This window comes from Salvelinus alpinus, chromosome 8 (assembly GCF_045679555.1).
Source record: "Salvelinus alpinus chromosome 8, SLU_Salpinus.1, whole genome shotgun sequence".
NCBI classification, from domain to species: Eukaryota; Metazoa; Chordata; class Actinopteri; order Salmoniformes; family Salmonidae; genus Salvelinus; species Salvelinus alpinus.
Window position 1 is genome coordinate 77,967,421 of NC_092093.1, and position 24,345 is coordinate 77,991,765.

General features: G+C 41.4%; 1 long non-coding RNA gene across 1 annotated transcript; it reads left to right on the forward strand.

Annotated features, from left to right (window-relative positions):
- The first annotated feature begins 919 nt into the window (after positions 1–919).
- LOC139583742 (uncharacterized) lies at positions 920–22,212 on the forward strand. Its single transcript, XR_011676597.1, has 3 exons — positions 920–1,155; positions 1,291–1,475; positions 21,695–22,212. It is a non-coding gene; the product is annotated as an uncharacterized lncRNA (long non-coding RNA).
- Positions 22,213–24,345: the final 2,133 nt, after the last annotated feature.

Sequence of the window (24,345 nt, forward strand, 5' to 3'; positions counted from 1 at the left end):
CATGTCATTTTAACCCCCCCACAGCTTAGACTTTTAAAACATATAATCATGAAGATGTTAAACATCATCCTCAATATAACCCATCCAATTAGTGAATATCATTGATAAGTTAAAGCTGTTTAATATGAAATGCATTAAATAATACTGAAAATGCAGGATACTCGATTCCCCTCGGACTACTGTATTATTCATTCTTGCTTTAAACCGTTTTTTTCTCCAAATGGTTTGGCACATTGTGGCGAACAAAGCTCCATGCACTAAAAACTATTACAATAATCGCCAAGCCTTTTTATATGAGATCGGGAAACAAATAAAACACATTAGCTACACATTTTTTATATTCAAACAAATCCCTTTATGTAACATTTACACATCATGTTGTCAATTACTTAAATGCATAGCTCGAAACATGAATCATTATTAAAATTTGTGGATTGTGCAGAGCTGTGGTCATGTCGACAACGCTCCCAGCAACAAGCAAATGTGTGCTTCCCTGTATGATATGTGTATGGGTAAATAAAGGCAAATTACTAAAGGTAGAGTTGAATTCCACTCTCCATAAAATACATGAGACCTTTATTTATTCCAGGAGTTAAATTAACATTCAGAGGTGTAAAATAACCCTAGTGTTGGTTTTAACCAGAGTTGAAAGTGATTGTGTCATTTTTACTCTGTTGTTTAAACATGGTCATTCAAAACCAGGCCTATCATTAGCATATTTCCCAGCAAGCTCTATTGCAGGTTGATTTTAGAACTGTTTGTTTAAATATCTTTTTGGTTGTACATTGATTGATTGGTTGATTGATGTTAACATACATTTCTCTAAACTAAACCAATCCATTAGTAGTTGAACTTATTGTACCCGTTACTGAGATGGTTGTTCCAATTGAAATGGTTTAGGCGGTCTTCTTAGCAGTCATTTGCAATGCAGTTGGCAGATTATCATAAATTCAAATTGTTGGATACCCTGGCTGGATTCCAATAGGAAACGAAACATGAAGAAAACCTGCACTTCCATGACATAGACCGACCAGTTAAAAGCTATGATCCCTTATTGCAGTATCTGTTGAATCCACTTTAATCAGTGTAGATGAAGGGGAGAAAACAGGCTAAAGAAAGATTTTAACACCTCGAGAAAATTGAGACATGAATTGTGTATGTGTGCCATTCAGAGGGTGAACGAGCAAGACAACCGATTTAAGTGCCTTTGAACGGGGTCTGGTAGTAGGTACCAGGCGCACCGGTCTGTGTCAAGAACTGCAATGATGCTGTGTTTTTCACTCTCAACAGTTTCCTGTGTGTGTGAAGAATGTTCCACGAGCCAAAGGACATCCAGTCAATTTGACACAACTGTGGGAAGCATTGGAGTCAACATGGGCCATCATCCCTGTGGAACGCTTTCGACACCTTGTAGAGTCCATGCCCGACAAATTGACGCTGTTCTGAGGGCAAAAGGAGGTGCAACTCAATATTAGGTAGGTGTTCCTAATATTTTGTACACTCTGTGTATATCATTTTGTAAGACAGCACAATGTGACTTCCCTGACGTAAACTGGGCTGTTGAGGTATAGCCGTATGATTCTGTATGTAATGTCATAAAGGGTTACATTTTAATGATGAACTATTCACTTCGCACTCACCTGTTGAAGATTACAGGACTTCTAGGGTTTGAATGCAACGTGTCTCTGTCACTAGCAAACACAGTCATGGTAATTAAAAAGTAAACAAATCCCTTCTAAAGGCATATTTGCAGACAGTTGCATATATCTTAAGGTGCCTTTTAGATTGACAGACAGTAGAATTAGCAACCATGATTGTGTTTATTAGTGACAAAGACAAGGGCCTTGCATTCACTTTTATTCAGATTTTAACCAGGGTTACGTATGTCATCATAAGTGTGTTAAAAAATCTGAACGTCGGTTTTTGATTATATGCCTTATCCATATCACAGCAATTAGTGATGGGAAACAGAGGCGCTTTCACCCAATTGTTGTTGAACAACGGTTCATTACTCGGAGCTTCACTATCTGTTCGAAATACACATTAGTGACATCTGCTGGTCAGCAATAAATAGCAGCATTTGATTATCAGATAGGCCTTTTTCCCCTACTGTTTTCATCAAAACTCTGTAGGTCGTTGGCTTTAGTAGCCTGTAATCAGTTGGATTATCAGGTTTGCATTTTACATCTTGTTTCCTTTTTTTTGCCTTAAAATGTACTCTTTTTCAAAAACTGAATCTATTATTATTTGAACAACAGTGCAGAAAGTGTGGTTTCACATAAAACAATTTTCTAAATAGTGTGCCTTCAACAGGATTTGACCTCATAAACTCACAGCCCTGAATGTTCCATAGTTCCCTACTCTACTTGCAAAACTAACTCTCGAGAGGCGCAGTGCTAGAGGCGTCAGTACAGACCCTGGTTTGATTCCAGTCTGTATCACAACCGGCCGTGATTGGAAGTCCCATAGTGCAGCGCACAATTGACTTGCCTAGTTAAATAAAATTTAAAAAACTTCCGGTCAAGTGAAACATTTTGTACAAAATTCTTACTATATATTTGTAAGAACCATGTCCAGTAGAAGTCATTGTTTGAAAGCAGCTTGGAATCGAAGAAAGCACCGGAACCACGGCGAAATCAGTGGGATCTAGCATGTTGCAACACACGGGTTTGAAAAAGCATGTGATCAAACGAAGCTTCGGACGTCATTGATGATGTACCTCTGATAAGGTGCATCGGCACGCTGGTTCGAAGTTAGCTGCTTAGCGATTTCGACTCACGCCTCGGAGCTTCGGTATCAAACGTAACATCACTAACAGCAATATGAAATATTTGATTTGCTCAACACATAAGGCCATTTTATCAAATTGTGATGAACTTCAGGGTGGTGTCTAATTACCATTCAAATCCAGCCAAGTGGCGGAATTGCTACGTTCGGACTAGTTTATCACCCACCTTTTGCATTCGGACTGATTGCAAGGTAGGACGCATGAAGTTGACAAGAGAACTTAAACCGTATGAACTGGCACCTAACGGGCGCAATAAATCCAACAATTTTTAATAGTTCAGAGTAGATAAAAACAATAATGTTATTTTTCTTTGTGCTGCATGATATAAATAAACATGCATAGAAGTAATGGATTTGAAAAATGGACATGCGAAACAGCACACTGGGAAATATGTTAATCAGCTTCATGACACCATTTTGAAAATTTTCCAAAGCTAAAAGTAAGCAATACAACCTGTTGTAGAATTATAAAGCAATACAGAATAATTGAGTGAACAATACTTAGTGTAATCGGAATCAAGCCTCCATATATATAAAAAAGGCATCCTTAAGGGATATTTCACCCAAATCACAAAACATAGTTCAGGTAAGGGTAAGGAAACCAATATGCGATTTGGGTAAACCAACCGTTTAATTGGACCAAAATAACCTACCCGGAAATATAGTGCCCATTCTCATTAGAAAACATTTGAAATATAATGTATATACTGTATATATTTATAATTATTTTATCAAACTATCTAATATGTGGTCACAGTTTTTGTGTTGAGATTATTTAAAACAAAGTTTGGATTCAATTTCAAAGCTAAATGCATTAACTCCAGTAACTGCACAATTATAATACAATTCAAGTTACACAATTCTAAATTCCAATTCCCTTCCAATTATGTTTTTATTTTCCAATTCAATTCCAATTTAGGCAGTCTAAATTCCAATTCAATTCCAATTCAGTTTTTCGAAGATTGCTGCAATTCTAACACAATTCCAAGTAAATTCTCAACTTAATGCTTGAATTCCAGAATTGAATTTGGAATTGACTCCAACCTTGCTTCCTAGCTGTGTTTCTGGATATGACAGAACCATAACATCACCTTTTAGTGGTCAGTTAGCGCCTGCCTGGCTTGATGACTTCATGTTCTTTGGTCCCAGCCAGGCGTTCTGGCATTGCTATGTATTTTCAGCACTGTTCCTGACATTGTGAATGGGGAGAGCTGTTAGCTTTACACCATGGAGTGGAGCAGAGAAGTCCTGTTTCACATTAACTGAAAAGCTGGGGCTAATTTCCTGTTGATGGATGATGCATCCCGATTAAGTCCCAAATTGCACCCTATTTCCTATATAGTGCACTACTTTTGACCAGGGCACATAGGAAAAGTAGCTCATTGCGAAAGTACCCTATGACATGAAAGAAACTATGTTTTGAAATGGAGATTGCTCACAGTGTAAGGAGTTAGAGTGCATCAGAGCTGAATGTGTTTGTTTTCATTCTCCGAATGAGAGACCATTGCCCATCTCATCCACACACACACACACACACACACACACACACACACACACACACACACACACACACACACACACACACACACACACACACACACACACACACACACACACACACACACACACACACACACACACAGCAGTGAGCAATTGTCTGGTCCCAAAATAACCATGCTATATTGCTGTCCACTCTAATGAACACTCTACAGGCCTGTTAAAACGCGAACCTTTCCTCTACGGGGGGAGTCAAAAACAAACACACAAATCAGCAAACAAACAAAGACATGACACATCTGTGTGTGGTTTGCCTCTGCTCTCCCACTCTTCCATGGGAGCCCAATTGTTGTGGGAGAACAGATTGTTCATTCATGTTCAGCCGCAAATCAGCAGCCCCTGCCTGGTTCTGTCTAAGGCCTAGTAATTTCCCCAACAAGGCAAGAGAGAGAGATTCCTAAAGTTATATCGACATGTATATGTTAGCGTGACAATGTTCAAACAGCAGAGGAATGGTAGCGGATTGTGGAGTGCTCTTGACATGATGTGAAGTTAGAGGGGTTCCGTCTGTGGGACTTGGCTTTTTGTGGGGTATGTTTTCAGCTGTTCTAATGCTGGTTATTCACTGGCGTCATGGCGACCTGTGTGTAAACTTCCCTTTCATCACATGCACGCACACACACACACACACACACACATACACACATACATACATACATACACAGAAAGCTGTCACATGCTCCAAAGAGCAGCACAAGAGGGCACCTACAGGAAAGCATCCTTCATTTTGTTCTTAATAAGGGGCAGGTTTTTATTTGGCTTGAACAGAAGGTTTATGTTAGCTAGCCACAGTCTCCCCCATGGTGCCCCTCTCTCAGGGACACCTGGCTCCCATTTAGCCCCACTAGACCCCACCCTCAGAGGGATATACTTGCCCCAGAGAGGGGGCCTTGTCTGGATGATACTCTGGGGTCCAGAAATAAGATGTTAGACTGCTCGACTTCAGTAGACACAGAACTGTGTGTGTGTGTGTGTGTGTGTGTGGTGTAGATCACAGTTTTATGTTGACTCATCTGTTTACATGGTGAGGCTCTTCTGTTAGAGATGCTTGATGTCATTTAAATGGGCTTTTAAGTCCCAAATGACAGCTTATTCCCTATTTAGAGCACTACTTTTGATCAGGGCCCATAGGGCACTATTAAAGGAATAGGTTCCATTTGGGACGTAGACCTTGTTGCTTTGTCTACTGGGTTTGTTAGGGCCCTGTTTGAAAGACTAGGAAGCAGGGGAGTATGAAGCGACAATGTTGAGACGTACACTGAGTAAACAAAACATTAGGAACACCTGCTCTTTCCATGACATACAGTGCCTTCAGAAAATATTCAGACCCCTTGACTTTTCCCACATTTTATTAGGTTACAGCCTTATTCTAAAATTGATTAAATAGTTTTTTCCCCTCATCAATCCTCACATTTACATAAGTATCCAGACCCTTTACTCAGTACTTTGTTGATGCACCTTTAGCAGCAATTACAGCCTCAAGTCTTCTTGGTTATGATGCTACAAGCTTGGCACACCTGCATTTGGGGAGTTTCTCCCATTCTTTACTGCAGATCCTCTTAAGCTCTGTCATGTTGGATGGGGAGTGTTGCTGCACAGCTATTTTCAGGTCTCTCCAGAGATGTTCGATCGGGTTCAAGTCCAGGCTCTGTCTGGGCCACTCAAGGACATTCAGACTTGCCCCACAGCCACTCCTGTGTTGTCTTGGCTGTGTGCTTAGAGTTGTTGTCCTGTTGAAGATGAACCTTCGCCCCCCACACCTGAGGTCCGGAGCGCTCTGGAGCAGATTTTCATCAATGATGTACTTTGCTCCGTTCATCTGTCCCTCGATCCTGACTAGTCTCCCAGTCCCAGCTGCTGAAAGAAATGCCCCACAGCGTGATGCTACCACCACCATGCTTCACTGTAGGGATGGTGCCAGGTTTCCTCCAGACGTGATGCTTGGCATTCAGGCCAAAGAGTTAAATCTTGGTTTCATCAGACCAGAGAATTTTGTTTCTCATAGTCTGAGAGTCCTTTAGGTGCCTTTTGGCAAACTCCAAGCGGGCTGTCATGTGCCTTTTACTGAGGAGTGGCTTCTGTCTGGCCACTCTACCATAAAGGCCTGATTGATGGAGTGCTGCAGAGATGTCCTTCTGGAAGGTTCTCCCATCTCCACAGAGGAACTCTGGAGCTCTGTCAGAGTGACCATCGGGTTCTTGGTCACCTCCCTGACCAAAGTCCTTCTCCCCCGATTGGCCGGGTGGCCAGCTCTTGGTGGTTCCAAACTTCTTCCATTCAAGAATGGAGGCCACTGTGTTCTTGGGGACCTTCAATGCTGCAGACATTTTTTGGTACCCTTCCCCAGATCTGTGCCTCAACACAATCCTGTCATGGAGCTCTACGGACAATTCCTTTTTTTTTTTTTTTACCTTTATTTAACTAGGCAAGTCAGTTAAGAACAAATTCTTATTTTCAATGACGGCTTAGGAACAGTGGGTTAACTGCCTGTTCAGGGGCAGAACGACAGATTTGTACCTTGTCAGCTCGGGGATTTGAACTTGCAACCTTTCGGTTACTAGTCCAACGCTCTAACCACTAGGCTACCCTGTCGCTCTGTGGCTTGGTTTTTGCTCTGACATGCACTGTCAACTGTGGGACCTTATATAGACAGGCGTGTGCCTTTCCAAATTATGTCAAATCAATTGAATTCACCACAGGTGGACTCTAGTCAAATTGTAAAAACATTTGAAGGATGATCATTGGAAACAGGATCCACCTGAGCTCAATTTCAAGCCTCAAAGCAAAGGGTCTGAATACTTATGTAAATAAGTTATTTCTGTTTTTTATATGTAATACATTTGCAAACATTTCTAAAAACCTGTTTACACTTTGTCATCATGGGGTACTGTGTGTAGATTGCTGAGTATTTTTATTTATTTAATCCATTTTAGAATAAGGCTGTAACGTAACAACATTTGGAAAAAGTCAAGGGGTCTGAATACTTTCCAAATGCACTGTAGACTGACTAGGTGAGACCAGGTGAAACCAGGTGAAAGCTATGATCCCTTATGGATGTCAATTGCAAAATCCCCTTAAATCAGTGTAGTTGAAGGGGAGGAGACAGGTTAAAGAAGAATTTCTAAGTCTTGAGACATTTGAGACATGGATTGCATATGTGTGCCATTCAGAGGGTGAATTGGCAAGACAAAATATTTAAGTGCCTTTGAATGGGGTATGGATATTAGGTTCCAGGCACACCAGTTTGTGTCAAGAACTGCAACGCTGCTGGGTTGTTCATGCTCAACAGTTTCCCGTGTGTATCAAGAATGGTCCACCACCCAAAGGATATCCAGCCAACTTGACAGAACTGTTGGAAGCATTGGAGTCAACATGGACCAGCAACCCTGTGGAACTCTTGACACCTTGTAGAGTCCTGACGAATTGAGGCTGTTCTGAGGGCAAAGGGGGTTCAGCTCAATATCTCAATATTTGGAAGGTGTTCCTAATGTTTGGTATAACCAGTGTACATAGACACACACACACACACGCACACGCACACACACAAACGCACACAATCACCCACGCACGCATGCACACACAGTTCCTGAGTGGTTTAGTATTCTTTCCAGTATGTTCCAGTGACCACATCAGTCACTACTTCCCAGGCTTCTGTCTACGATAATTAATGTGGAACTATTTTAGATCTACATGCAAGACATTCTGTCACTGTTGGTGTAGTGTGTGTGTGTGTGTGTGTGTGTGTGTGTGTGTGTGTGTGTGTGTGTGTGTGTGTGTGTGTGTGTGTGTGTGTGTGTGTGTGTGTGTGTGTGTGTGTGTGTGTGTGTGTGTGTGTGTGTGTGTGTGTGTGTGTGTGTGTGTGTGTGTGTGTGTGTTTAATGTCTACCCATGAGTGATTGAGTATCTGTGTGTATGGACCCAAGTAGAAACATAAGACAGTTACCCAAAGGCCCGTGGCCCCTTTGCTCAAACGCATCCCTCATCCCTCCACCCCCATCACTCCAGATCCCCCCCCCCCCCCCCAATTCATCAAACCTCTCCCATTCTAACCCCTCCCTCCTCCCTCAACATTCCTGCATTTCACAGCCATAAACAACTTTTAACTTAAGGGTTAAAAAAAATCATTAAAGGAGGAACATCTGTGGAACCCCGAGCAGCGAGTCAGAGAGAGGAACAGGAAGGGACCCTGGAGATGCTGGCTTCTGATTGGCAGTAGACGCTTGCACCTTGTTAAGACACTCCCTCTTAAACGCTTATGCTTTATAGTCTGTTTAGCGACAGTAAGAATCAGCGGGACGCGGCCGGAAACAAGCAAAGAGGAAAACCCCAGAGCAGAGACACACTGACACATGGAAATGGTTAGCTGCTCTCAGTGGCAGCAGCAGCAGCAGCTAGCGCGTTTCTTTCATTCTTTCTTTTTCTCCCTCTTTTCTCTCTCTCTTTCAATCTTTACGTCTCTAAATAAGAACCAGATTGTGTCCGAATGAACCGACCGCAGCCCTTAATTTATACCGCTTTACAGTTTACGGATGTTACTGGAAATTGAGGTGGAAAACTTATTTAGAAAATAAAATAAGAAATAGGTAGTGGTGGTGGTATAAATCTTTTAATTACATTTAAAGGAGCTCTGGTTTTTACAGTCTCTGCCCACACTGCTACTGCTTTAATAATGCCACTCATTGTAGGAGGCCCCAGTATGTAGGGAAAACACTGTGTCTATGCAATTGTGTGGCAGACCAGTTCTTTGTGCCTCCGTAGAGTGGCAGACTAACCAAGGCCAGATAAACATCCTTGGAAATAAAAATCTGAAAAACACATGGCCTTGAAAGAATCAATAAAAGTAAGTTCAACTAAAGCTAACAAACAAACAGACGTTTTTGTGTGTGTGTGTTTGTGTGTGTGTTTGTGTGTACGTTTGTGTATGTGTGTGTCCCTGTCAACTCAGTAGTCACCCTGAACTAAAAGGTGGTTAAAATGGCGGCGAGGGGAAACATAAACGAAATGGAAAGCGTGAGGGTGGTAGAGGACCATGCCCAGAAGCCCTGTGGACCTGCTACACCTTCCTCTCAGCCCAGATTGAGTGAGAATGGCTAGCGAGACTGCTCCCCTCTCTGGTTCTCCCTGAGACCTGGGTGAGAGGGCAACAAACTGCACAGCAAACCAAGATATACAGTACACGCACGCAGACCGCAAACCATCCACTCTGCATAATGTGCATGAAAATAATATGTGTAATCACAGTCCAAGAATACATCCAGAAAGTCTCATATAAAGACAGACTCATTTGGTTTGGTTTACTGTGTGCAGCAGAGGGCCAAGTGCAAGAGATATGGTGAAAGCTCAGCAAGGTTAGCAAGCGTAATTGCAGACCTTTGTCTGCATCCCAAATGGCACCCTATTCCTTGTATACTGTAATGCACACAAGTAGTGCACTCTATAAGGAATAGGATGCCATTTGGGATGCTTTGCCTCATTTAAGTGTTTGCTCTCACGCTACCTCATAGCCAACATAGATGTGGACAGATATCCATTTTAGCAAGTGTTTTTTTATGACGTGACAAAATTATTGCTGCAGGTGAGGACAGCACAGGGGGACGGATCGCTGAGCTGCAGGCAGGCAGGCAGGCACCCACCCTCGCTCGTGCACACGCACACACACACACACTTCTGCTTCCCATGTTCCCACGCTGGGGGATCTAGACTCAACACATTTGTGGGTGAGGAGGGGGGAATAAAGAGGGAGGAGGGGGAGACAAGGGAAGGAAAGGGGTAGGAGAAAATAAAATGGCTGCCCGCTCTCTAACTAATGTAAACAGATCATAAAAAGGCTCTTCAGTCGGAGTCAGGGAGCCAAGGACTCTCCACATTTCAAGTCTCACAGTTCATAGGTTTGGGTTGGAGCAGTCTTCAGTGTTTGGGCACCTGTTCAAGTGTCTTTTCTGTCACGGAAGCCAGTGAAAGCCAACATGGGTTTTGCAAAAGGTTACCCAGAGGAAAGACTTCCCAATCCTCATTTCTAACCCTATTTAGACTTTAGTTTGCTTTTCTTTTGGTACCTCCACATTGTTTTTGAAATTCACTGACGTTGCATCTCAAATGGCACCCCATTCTCTATGTAGTGCGTAAAGTATGTAAAGGGAATAGGGCGCTGTTTGGGACACAGCATCACTGTTTTGCATCACTGTTCCATGAGCACATTCTGACAGAATTCCCAGAGAGAGAAGATATTGTGTTTGCTTTTAGAAATGTTGGCTACTCATCTACTTTACTCACCACTCTCCCTCTTTGCCCTTGGATAGCACTGATGGACAAATACTCCTCCCTGTTTCCAACCAGTGCCCTAATAAACCAGGCTAGCTGAACACCCTCCCAATGAGTGGACTCAAACTGTGTGGGAATGGATCTCCCAATGGGCTCCATGCCGCCATCTTTCTTCACATGGTTTTATTTTGTTGCTCACAGTGCTTTTTTATGTATCCTGTGAAAGTTTGAACCAAGAGGCTTGAATGCACTATTGACACTGGCAGTAAGAGTAGAACACATAATGGACAGAGCTTCATGCAGTAGCAACTTAGTTTCCAAAGCCAGTCACATACTATATGTTTGACAGACCTTGATCATGCAACTCTGTTGCTGCTTTTGGGGTGTTTGTTGGTGAATAGGAGAGGTGAATGTGCAGAGGAAGGTAGGGTTGGGGAATATGGGGGGGGGGGGTAGGGGGTAAAAATATGCTTCAAAACCACTATCACTAACACTCCAGTTTTGTTTTATCTGACATTACAGGCAGGAAGGCAGGTTAAACAGTCAGAAGTAGTATGGTGTAATTATTAGTTAGTCTGCCCCATATAGCCAGACAGTCCAACAGGGCTCAGAAGACTGGAGCAGGGTCAGAAAGGCTATAAAACATGATTAAGTAGGGAACTGTAGCTATAAAGTAAGGCCCGGCCAGTCATGGATGACAAATGATAGTTAAATAAGCAGCGATGAAGTGTGTGTGTGTGTGTGTGTGCGTGCGTGCGTGCGTGCGTGCGTGCGTGAGTGAGTGTGTGTTTGAGCTAAGTTGCTGGCCCTTTGTAATTATTAAACACACTCACAGCCAGGCTAACTAGAAACCTCTTTATTGTCCAACCAACACCACTGAATAATGCTGAATAAGTGTAGAGTTTATGGAAACAATAGAAGCAGTATAGGTATGTGACATACATTTATTTTCTGATGTTTTTGTGAAGACAGCCTTGCAGGACTAGCTAACAACACAGGATTTATCCTATAGTACAGTGAGACTAAAGTAAAACTCTGCTGCCTCCGCCTCCGCCTCTAATCAAAAAGATGAATGTTTAGTAGTCTTTTTTGTTAATAGTTGAATGGAAGCTGATGCTGCCAACGGTAATTACGGGTAATTGGTGGGACAATAAGGTGATGACAGCTGTGGGGTTGGCAGCGGGTGTGGGTGTGTGTGTATGTGTGTGAGGAGCAGGGCTCGGCCCAACGCAGCACAGAGCAGCACCCCTGCGTCATTCTCCACGGTCACAACCCACTGGGTTACTGCAATTAAGGAAGGGAAGGCCACACAATAACCTTACTGTGGTAGCCTGTCATACTGTCCAGCGCATATCAATAGCACATCAATACAGACCCTTACTTTTCCTTTGTTGTTTTTTCCCCAAATTTTTTCTTTTGAAAAATGTTTCTTTAATTAGAGAAGAAAGGAAATAAATAAAAGATTAAAGCAGTTCGGAGGAGGTTGGAGGGTTTCTGAGAAGTTAAAAGTTAAATAAACATTGCGGGTTGGGTAAATACTATAAGGATAGAGAGTTTAGTCAATGAATGGGTTTTAATGACGATAGCCAGATTGAGGAAGTATTGCTTTGCTCCTGAGAGCTTATATTACATATTCCTTTCAGTAACACCGGCGGCATGTTTTCATGGGCTGCGCAGGTAAAATACCAAACCTTTAGTTAATTAATTTGTCAGTTTTGGCAACAGATTATTTTCCTTCCTCCCCTAGCCCTTAAGTAAAGTGAAGGATTTGGTGGTTAAGAAACAAAATTGAAGTCCGTCTAGAATTTCTTGTTGAAATTACTGTGTTTTTTGTTTTTGATGATCTACATTTTGATGGCTGTTTGCTTGTGTGGAAATTGAACCTGAGTGTGAGTTGCTTTGCTCTCCGAGGCAGGGCACCGTTGAAAGGAGTGATTACTGGGGTGGTGGTCAGTGTTGAGGAGGATCAACTGAAATGGAAGATTCCCGGTGTCTGTGACGGCCGCCGTTTGGTGCAAAGCAGACACGGTGGGTAGCAGGTGAAACAGATAAGACACTGTCTGTCCTGCTGAGTTTTGATGCACAATCTTTACCTGTCAAATTCAAGTTAGGATGTGTGAGTTATCCCGTGAGAGCTTTTGTCCCTAACCCATTATCGGGTTTTTATTAAGGCAAAAGGTGAGACCCAAATGCAGACAGAGGAGGCAGATGGTTGGAGTCTTAAAATGTTTATTAATCCAAAGGAGTAGGCAACAGAATGGTCATGGACAGGCAAAAAGGTCAAAACCAGATCAGAGTCCAGGAGGTACAGAGTGGAAGACAGGCTCGTGGTCAAGGCAGGCAGAATGGTCAGGCAGGCGAGTACAGAGTCCAGAACAGGCAAGGGTCAAAACCGGGAGGACTAGAAAAAGGAGAATGCAAAAAGCAGGAGACCGGGAAAAACGCTGGTTGACTTGGAAACATACAAGACGAACTGGCACAGAGAGACAGGAAACACAGGGATAAACACACTGGGGGAAATAAGCGACACCTGGAGGGGGTGGAGACAATCACAAGGACAGGTGAAACAGATCAGGGCGTAACAGTTTTAGGTGCCTAGCTTATTGTAATGGTGCAGCAGTGAGTAGGAGGGAAATTCCTAGATGTGAGAAGTATGCAGGAGGGCATGAGACAAAGGAATGTGTAGTATAGGTGAAAAAAGTTGTGTGTGTTAACTGTTAAGTATCTCAATGGACGGTAAAGGAAATCACTCTACAAACTATCATCATGTGCCCTTAAGGAAATCACAAATATTATGGACACATTAGAAATAGATATTTGGAGACTAAAAAACCCAGACCTAGTGAGATATACATGGAGGAGACTTAATCAAGCTAGTCGTCTTGACTACTTTCTTGTCTCTTTCTCTCTTGCATCAAAGGTTAAAAAAGTTTTAATAGGAGACAGAATGCGATCGGATCATCATCTAATTGACCTTCACATAACTCTTATAAAATTTCCACGTGGACGGGGATATTGGAAATTTAATCGAAGTTTACTGGAGGACAGTTTATTTTTAACTAAGACAAAACAATTTATAACTGAATTTTTCCAGTACAATATAGGTTCAGCAAATCCCCTTATTGTTTTGGATACCTTTAAATGTACCTTCAGAGGTCATTCAATTCAATATTCATCAATAATAAAAAAGCAGTTTCTGTCTAAAGAGACAAGACTAACAAGGGAAATACATAAACTAATAGTGCATGTAGATAGCAATAAAAACGATACTACAGAGATACAAAATAAGTTAGAGGAAAAACAAAAAGAACTGGAGGAACTAATTCAAGAACGATCTAATGTAATCTATTACGAAAAAATACAACTGGATGGAATATGGAGAAAAATGCACCAAATTCTTCTTGAATCTCCAACACAGGAACGCTAACAAAAATAATTTGCAGAAACTCGTTACTGAAGACGGAGTCATCTATGATTCCCCCGAATAATATTTTAAAAGAGGAAGCTAAATATTTTAAGCAGATGTTCTATTTTCCGTCTCATCCTCACCCACTGAATGACTAAGGAATTCTTTCCAAATTATATATATATTTTTAAATTAACATATGTACAGAAAGATCAGGGCGAAGGTCAAATTACAAAGGAATACATTTTTGAGGCTACTAAATCATTTCAGTCTGGAAAAACCCCAGGGCTTGGTGGCATACCGGTAGATGTATATCAAGCCTTTTTTGATATACTCAAAGCTCCATTGTTAGCTTGTTTAAACTACTCCTATAGAAATGGTAGTCTTACAGGTACTCAGCAGGAAGGTCTGATTTCACTATTATTAAAACAAGACCCAGATGGCAAATATAAAGATCCAGTCTATCTTAAAAACTGGAGGCCTCTTACACTTCTATGTTGTGATGCAAAAATAGTAGCAAAATGCATAGCACTCAGAATTAAAAAGGTTCTACTAGGTATTTTTTTTGCACTATTGGTTAGAGCCTGTAAGTAAGCATTTCACTGTAAGGTCTACACCTGTTGTATTCGGCGCACGTGACAAATAAACTTTGATTTCATTGTTCATCCTGAACAGACAGGTTTTTTACATGGACGATAGATTGGAGATAATAAACGACAACGACTAGAAATAATAGAACATCATGAAACATCTAAGAAGCCAGGCCTGGTATTTATAGCGGATTTTGAAAAGGCCTTTGATAAAGTAAGACTGGATTTTATTTATAAATGCCTGGATCCTCTTATAAAATGGGTAAAGGTATAGCAACCTCAGGTGTAAAATAGTAAATAGCGGCTACTTCTTAGAGAGTTTTGAATGGTCATGAGGAGTTAATTAAACAAGGGTGTCCGCTGTCATCATATCTATTCGTTATGGCCATCGAAATGTTAGCTATTAAAATCAGATCAAATAACAACATTAGAGGATTAGAAATCCAAGGCTTAAAAACAAAGGTGTTCATGTATGCCGAAGACTCAAGTTTTATATTAAGTCCGTAAACTAGATCCCTGCAATGTCTCATTGAAGATTTAGATAACTTTTCTGGGCTAAAACCTAATTATGAGCATGAATTGTGTGGGTTGAGATTATTAAATATAAAAGCACTAAACATATCTCTAAAAGCTTCACTTATTCAAAAGTTTTCCTTGAACCCTAAATGGTTCTCAAGTAGTTTACTAAGAAAAGCTCATTCATTGTTTAAAAATGGCAGATTGCCATTATTTTTGATGAATTGAAAATTAAATGATCTCTCTTTTTTAAACAAACATTGCAGTGCTAGCTACAATTTAAATTTCATCACCCTGAAATGTGCTGGTCAATAAAATACCTGTATTTATGGGAAAGATGTTTGAAAATTGTATTTTGTTTTTACATTATGTTGTAAATTGGAATGGTAAAGTTATGTCTTTCATGGAGTTATCAGAATTGTACAGGAAGGTCTGCTCAATCCAAGATTACAACCAATTGATTACAGTATTACCCCAAAAATGGAGGAGGCAGGTGGCAGTGGGAGGAGGTAGGGAACTGGTCTGTCTGCCCAATATAAAGGATCAAAACTGATGGAGAAATAAAAATATCATAAATAGGAGAGTATACCAGTTTCATTTGAAGACCAGGATGTTGACAGTTGTGCCATACAGATTGCAAAACAGTTTTTGATGTACCGATTCCGTGGTACAGGGTGTATGAGTTGATATATAAAACGATGCAAGATCAAGACTTTGTGCTTTTCAGCTAAAATGATTTTTTAGAATTCTTGCCACCAACAAAATGTTGAATATTTGGGGCATACAATCATTGAAGCTCTGCAGATTTTGCTGTGAGGATACAGAATCAATAGACCATTTTGTTTTGGTATTGCCCTCAGGTAGCCTGTTTCTGGTCTCAGGTTCAGGAATGGCTGAAAATGCATAACAATGATCTAGAATTTACCCTAGAAATAGTACTGTTTGGAGATCTGGAGGGACCGGGTCAGTCAATTACTAATATACTAATACTCTTAGTAAAATTATTTATCTTCAACTCACAATCTGTGGATTCTATTTGATTAGATAGATTGAAATTGTATGTTAAACATCACAGCATAGTTGAAAGATGCTGAAAAATGCTTAGAAATCCGAAGAGGGTGGCCAGCAGAGATAGATGGGATGGGCTGAGGGAAGCTGAGGGTTGGGATGTGGAATTGGAGACAAGTGGGAGTGGAGTTGCTGGGCGGGGGATAGAATGACGGTCAAAGATAAAAGCGAAACAATTTAAACATATGAAAAAGTAAGTTTGAATGACACTGCGGGGCAATGTTGTTACAGCTAATGCCGGTTTGCCTGAGGCTGATGCCGTGCAGGTGTTTGTACACATACACGTACACACACACTTAAATAGTGCAATACATTCACTCAAACATATTCAGTTGGCCTTGCTGTTATGATTTTTGTTGTCCTTGATGTCTTTTGTTTTTTGCATTGTTGTTTCTGGGAATGGAATTATTATTATTTGATTAATTCTGGGGGGGGGGGGCTGTTGGGGTGGTCTTGGATGGTTGAGGGGCAGCTCTTGGGGAACTGTGGGGGGGGGATCTTGGAGGGCTGGTGGTCTGGCAGTTGGAAGCGTGGGCCGGTGGCTGATGAATCGCTGGTTCGGGTCCCCGTTTTTGACCTTTTGGGAGGATCTGTCAACGTGCCCTTGAGCAAGGCATTGACCCTGGTTGCTTCTGTGTATCGCTTTGGATGGAAGGCTGTTAGATGACTAATGTGATGTAGTTGTTGAGCGGCTTCACTGCAAGTAGATTGTATGTTTTAAATATTCAATATTCAATATTCAATAAAACATATATAAAAAAATGTAATAAAAAAACTGTAGGGGTACCCATGGAGATCAGAAGTGTCCAGTGAGAGAAAGGCAGGTTGAGGTTACCGGGATCAGAGTGGTGCAGAAGGTGTCGTATGCTGAGGCAGTGAAGAGAGTAGTAGAGGAAGATGGGTCCAGGGTGAGGGATCCTAAGAGGCTCCCTGTGAGTAGGCAGAGGCCAATAGAGAGTGATAGGAATAACATGTGCTTCACTAAGGTTGGCTTCTTAGCGTTCATAGCCATGGTTATCAACTACCGCAGAAATGAAACGTAAATCACAGAAAATAGATGGAGTGGTGGCAGCTGCAGAGAAGTACTTGGGTGTACGAGGTTTGAATTCACACTCCAGAACAGTAGGCGGAAACACAGGGCTAGATAAGAGAAATAGATGAATAGGGAGGCTGTGACCGGCATCACTCTCCAGTACAGTAAGTGGCGGTGTATCCACCTATACAAAATGAAAGAATAAGACAGACAGGCTAGGAAACAACTCCTTTCAGTGCCGGTTCCCCCCTTGTGCGCTGTGTGGCCGTGTGGTCGTGTGCGTGCGTGTCCTGCTGGTGTCAGGGCACAAAGGTCACTGCTGTGTCATCATCATTAATTGTCAAAAGGACAGTTCAGGGCTGTTTTCCCAAAAACATCCTAAAGGTCTCGCACAGTCATCCTATTTCCCAAGTAAAAATAGCCTTTGAATGACCCAAATATCACTCATAATATTTTTACGCTATTAAAATGCTCAGAATTGAAGAAATTTTACTTTTTCTCTCATCTCTAACTATCAGGAAGCCTGAAAGAACAGGCCGAGTTGGCGGAGAGCTTATATTCATGACCTCGCCTTGACTGACAGCTGTTTGAAACACCCTTGTGGGCATTGCCAGGTAACAAGGTAAACAATGGGCCACGTCATTCCGAGCCTAAATAGTATGTATGCATCAACCCATTTTCTCTGCAAAATGCTCTGAGTTGATCATAGACTGTTGGATATCAGACAAACCGCAGCAATACACAATTGCATTTCTATTGTTTTGTAACTAAATTACAGAATATAGTTCACTGATACACTTCTTCACAACAATTCGTAAAGCCTGAGTCCCTTCGAAGCTTAGACATAAGGGAATGTACATGAAAACAGTATACAATAAGTGTACTGGACAATGTATTGGTGCCTCTGCATTAGCATTGTAAATGACAATATATCCAGAATTGTATGTATTGATAAGACATTTATTTGATCATTTACAATAGGCCAGCATAGCCTAAATATTGCTCAACATGAGCACTCATGAGAAATAAAGGTGAGAAATAATCCTGGCAAGAATGTTCTCCCCAATTGATAAAGCAACTTAGCTCAAAATGTGCACTGCACACACTTGACATAATGGTCATTTTCGGTGCAGCCTGTCCACCCAAAATGAAAAGCAACCACTGCTATGGAACGTCTTTATTCTTGGGAAAATAGTGTAACCTTAAATTAACACTGTGGCATCCAGTCAGATGAAGACAGATGAAAAGGGCTGGTGTTTACAATGGTGTTTACAATATCCGGCTTTAAGTGACGTTGCGTAAAGCCAGAAGTAATGCCTGCCTCCTGATTCCAAGCGTTTGACATGGTGGGAGGGGACCAGTGACTTTATGATCAACTTTGTCAATGTACCAGCTACAGTCATTATTCATATTTGGGTCAACCTACTAACTGATTTCATCCAACTATTATTATCTGTTATAAGCATGTTAGAGCATTTATTATGTCTAATTATGGGGTTAAGAAAGCCATCCGCGACACATAGCATGATGTGCTTGTAAATGTGTGTGAATCATGTCAACATGAAGAACGCTAAATGTCAACACGGGTCTATTGGATGATATTGTGTCGTTAATTGGTCTTTCTTTATGAAGGGCAGAGCATCATCCTTTTGGATGTTCCCTGAATTGAAAACACACCGAGTGACACGTTGCGCTCTACAGACGAATACGGCTTATTGAAGTCTTCCTATGAGCGATTAATTAACTGTCCTTCATGCCACACAAACAACACTGTTACGGTGAGGTGATACCCAGTGCATTCTCAACTGAATAGGATTGTTGGGGGACAGTATTGAGGATTCATTTGCAGCCAGAAAATGTCTGTCCAGAAACACTTGATGTGGCTTGAAAGAAAACAAATAACACCAAAAGTTCTACAAACTGTGTGTGTTTGTGCTCGTATGTGCGCACGGGTGTTGTGGTGCTCGCAGAATTCAGACCCATACCCCTCCTCCTTCCACCCGCAACCCCCAAATAATGTTTGTGTTCGTTTACAAAAGGGAACATGTATTAAGACGCTTCAGTAAACAAGACAGGGGAGAGACGATGGAGGCTCAAGAAGTCAAGTAGTCAAGATAAACAACCCCGATGGTGTCAATGTTTGGACTCTTGCTTAGATGACAAGATGCTTGGTGTGGTAAATGAGGGGGAAGAGAGAAAGCGAGCGAGCGAGAGAGAGAGAGCGAGAGAGAGAGAGCGAGAGAGAGAGAGCGAGAGAGCGAGAGAGAGAGAGAGAGAGAGCAGGAGAAAGAGAGAGAGGGAGCGAGAGCGAGAGAGGAGAAAGTGAAATTGAGAGAGAGAAAGAGGGATAGAAAGAGAATAGAGAGGGTAAGAATCAAAAGAGAGAGCATGTGGGAAAAATTTGAAAGAGAGAAAGAGACACGAGGAGAAAGTGGTACACTCTTAAAATGAAGAATTCAGTTTACACAGCCATCATACACTATCAACCCCAAAGTATTTTTAACTCAAATACTTCTAATAAGTTGAACTCAAAATCAATGATAAGTAATTGTTACTTAAAATGTTTGTGGTACTGACTCAAAACTAAATGAGAAGTCACATTAACTAAATGTTTTAAGTTATGATAACAAATGCATTTTTTACCCAGCATGCTCTACCGCAGGTTGATATTTTTTGTTTATACATCATTTTTAAATTAAGCACTTGTGTTTAGTGAGTCTGCCAGATCAGTGGCAATAGGGATGATGCTAAGAATTCAAAATGTACTTTTGGGTGTAAGGGAAAATGTATGGAGTAAAAAGTACATAATTTTTTGTAGGAATGTAGTGAAGTAAAAGTGAAAGTTGTCAAAAATATACATTTTAAAGTAAAGTACAGATATCCTCCACAACTGTAAATTATTTTTATATAAGTACTTTACATCACTACTTTTTGACACAGAATCCAAGGTAGTTACAGTACAGCTTCCCAATGAATACATCCCAGGACTATGACATACAGAGGTTTGCAGAGCTGGGACCAAGTCATTGTTTTACAAGTCACAAGTAAGTCTCAAGTCTTAGCACTCAAGTCCCAAGTCGAGTCCCAAGTCAAGACAGGCAAGTCCGAGTCAAGTCTCAAGTCAAGACCAACAAGTCTCAAGTCCTAAACTTTGAGTTTCGAGTCCTAAACAAGTCATAATGTGCTCTTCACCAATTGTAATCCCATTTAATATTTTTAACAAGAGTAATAGTTAGTATATTACATTTATGCAAATCATGAATGCTTTTAAAAATATATTTATTACTTTCCAAATAAACTTTATATTTCCATGGAAATACATGGGTAGCCATGAGAAAGACCCCCCCATAGCGATCGACTATCGAGGATCGCTATGGGGCGCAATCAGGCGATGTAGGCTTGTACACAATCGCCCAACCTTAACACACAGTGTGTGGTTACAGTAGGCTAACATATGTCAATGGCTTTAGGAACAGCAGTAACATTAGGCAGGATTTAGGCTACCAACTGCCTAATCAGTTGTAGCTCAATCTTGGGTACAATGATCACATTCCCGCACTGGCTGGGCTGACTGTGTGGAGGCTCATTGATTTAACGTTACGTTAGCCAGCATGCTTGTCACGGCTCTTGTCGGAATGAGTGGACCAAAGCGCAGCGTGGTAAGTGTTCATGATAAATCAATTACTCAAAACACTCGAACAAAATAATAAAGAGTGAAAACTTAAACAGTCCTGTCAGGTGCAGACACTAAACAGAAAACAACTACCCACAAAACCCAAACGAAAAAGGACAACTTATATATGATCCCCAATCAGAGACAACGATAGACAGCTGCCTCTGATTGGGAACCACACCAACATAGAAATAAAAAAACTAGAATGCCCACCCTAGTCACACCCTGGCCTCTCCAAAATAGAAAATAAAAACCTCTCTATGGCCAGGGCGTGACAATGCTACATTGACAAAGTTATGAATGATATAGCTGTTGGCTATATTAGCCACGACTTACTGATCTTTGTGCAGCTTCAAATGTCGAACAAAGTTGGAAGTTGTTGCGCCTCCGTCTGTCATTTTCTTCCCGCATGTTTTGCAAGTTGCAATCCGTTTTTTGTTGATACAGCGTAGCCTTTATATCTGAAAATAATAATTTTGGGTATCATCTTTCCAAGGGCTCCATCTGAATTCACCCACCGACGTTCCTCTGCACTGCCACGCGCAACTTTTTCTCAGCTGGCACAATTTGATTGGCTGCTGTCTGATTCAAACTGTAATCCGTTAAATGAAGAGTTGATGCGCTGCACACTTTTTTAAATAGCATAATTTTATATATTTGAGTTTGGGGAGGGTATCAAGTCAGTTCGAGTCAAACGGCTCAAGTCCAAGTTAAGTCATGAGTCATTGGTGTTAAAGTCAAAGTCGAGAGCCAACACCACCAACCCCAACCTCACTAACAAAAATCCCAACACCTTTCCACAGGCACCACCTAACCCATCACCCAAGACATCCCAGAAACAGCCCCCACCCCTGCCGGCCTCTCCACCAGACTCAGCAGATTTTCCAGTCCCAGCCCCGGCCCCAGCACCAGCACGGTTCCCAGTTTCAGTCCACCCCCACCGCCAACCACTCCACCACACCAACCAGGCAAGCAAAAACTCAAACTTCAGAGAATGAAGACCCACACTGCAACCGAAACTGTAAAACTAAAAAACTAAAGAGTTACAGTGAATGGACATGGAGTCTTGATTTGAAGGTCTCTCTTTTTGTTCGATTGTTAACCCCTTGGTGTTTCCGCAAGACGATTACATTTGCTTTACCTGCTTTGTTCTGATCTGCCTTTTGATGACCCATTGATATTATTGCTTATTATTTGCTTTGCTTTGATTACCCGTTGATATTAATTTGTCATTATTTGAAGTGTTGATTTACCGAATGATTGATTTTGACTTGATTTGTGTATTGACTGATGCATAACTAAATAAAATGGCCTAACTCTAGCTGGATTCCAATAGGAATTACACTTCACTTTGCAAGACAGCATAATGTGACTTGCGAGTACGGTTGTAAAATTCAGGTAAATTTCCCAGGATTTCCAGAATTTCCCTCGAAATCCTCCAACTAGGGTTTGTTTTTAAATCTGGGAATTTTTGGAAAGTTGCTGGAATTTTTAAACCCTAGTTGCAGGCCTGATTTGGCCTGTAAACCATGCATTTCAGGCCACTGTATTATGATGAAGCTAGACTTCAAAATAAGGCTTTATGACATGCAATGTATTGTCATAAAGTGTTTAACAATAATTATATTTCTTGCCCAGGAACTCACTTGGTGAAGGCCACAGGAGTGAAAACGAACAAATTCAACAACCATGTCTCTGTCACTAACAAATACAGTCATGGTGGTAACTCTACAATTCATTCGAAAAGGCAATATATTGGAGGTGTGGCTTAGTGGGAGTGTTACTCAAACATTCCAGAGTGGCGGAGCGGTCTATGGCACTGCATCTCAGTGCTAGAGGCGTCACTCCAGACCCTGGTTTAAATTCAGGCTGTATTACAACCGGCTGTGATTGGGAGTCCCATAGGGTGGCGCACAATTGGTCCGGGTTTGGCTGGGGTAGGCCGTCATTGTAAATAAGAATTTGTTCTTACCCGACTTGCCTAGTTAAATAAAATAAAATGCCACTCAAATCTGGACCCCCTACTGCAGGGGTGTCAAACTCATTCCATGGAGGGCCTGGTGTCTTTTTTGATTTTCATTTCAATTAAGACCTAGACAACCAGGTAATTTACTAATTAGTGACCTTAATTCATAAATCAAGTACAAGGAAGGACACTCGGCCCTTCCTGGAATGAGTTTGACACGTGCCCTACAGGGTCACAGTGACTCTATTGGTTTGAGTAATGACTACAAATCACCTTAAGTAACTGTACTCAGATATAGTAAGTGCAACGCGTTTCCGAAAATGTTTTGTGTAATGACAGCACACTGGGGTTTACAGTGTACAGAGCTGGGCTCTCCAACCCTGTTCCTGGAGGTTTTGGCTCCAACCCTAATCTAGCACACCTGATTCTAATAATTAGCTGGTTGATAAGCTGAATCAGATTTGTTACAACAGGGGTTGAAATGAAAACCTACAGGAGGGTAGCTCTCCAGGAACAGGTTTGGAGAGCCCTGGTGCAGAGCATTCTCACATCATCCATTACAGTTTGGTATGGGAACTTAGACAGTCACACTAAGAAGCAACTAGAGAGGGTTGTGTCAAAAGCCTCAAAGATCACTGTCTGGGACATTCCCTCTGTGAGCTCTCTGTATACCAAGTGCAGAAAAAAATCCTCAACAACCCCTCCCATCCAGCAAATTACCTCTTTCAGCCCCTCCTCTCTGGTAGACGCTACAGGTCATTGACTACCAAAACGGAATGTTTTAAAAGCATTTTGTCCCTGCAGCAGTCAGAACATTGAACTCCATGTTCCTTGCACTTTATGGACTCATGGACTTTATGGATTGTTGATATTTACAGTATATTTATTATATACAGTATATTTAGTTGTGGTGATGCTATTCCAGCTGCTTGGCACTAATGTTGTGAATTTGTGAATGTACACACTGTATACATTTAAATTAATGTGGCTGAATATTTGTTTTATGAGGTGAGGCTGGGGTATACAGTACACATATTCGGTGCACTTCAGCGCTAACATGCTGTACCGTAAACAAATACCACCACCCTTGGTTGCGTGGCAATAAAGCATCCTAGTCTTGTCTTGTCTAAAGGTGCAAGTTGGAACCAAATAAGGTTCGTGAGAGCGATGCGATAGAGGAACCAGTGATGCCAATTTAGTAATTTTGTTGCTAGATTTAGCAACTTTTCAGACTACCCTGTCAACTTTTTTTTCAAACAGCACCTAGCAACAAATTTAGCAGCTTTTAAAAATGTATTTGGAACTTTTAGCAAATTTTGAAAAGTGACTCAAACGCTAAAATGCACGCATTTTCCCTCTAAATGACACAAAAACGATTTTCTCTGTCACACACTCCGTCACAACACACGTGCCTGGCTGCAAAAGTGCATTGAGTGACGTCAGTAGCAGACGCTCAGCTCGTGCACAGGCAGCTGCAATTTCCGCAAA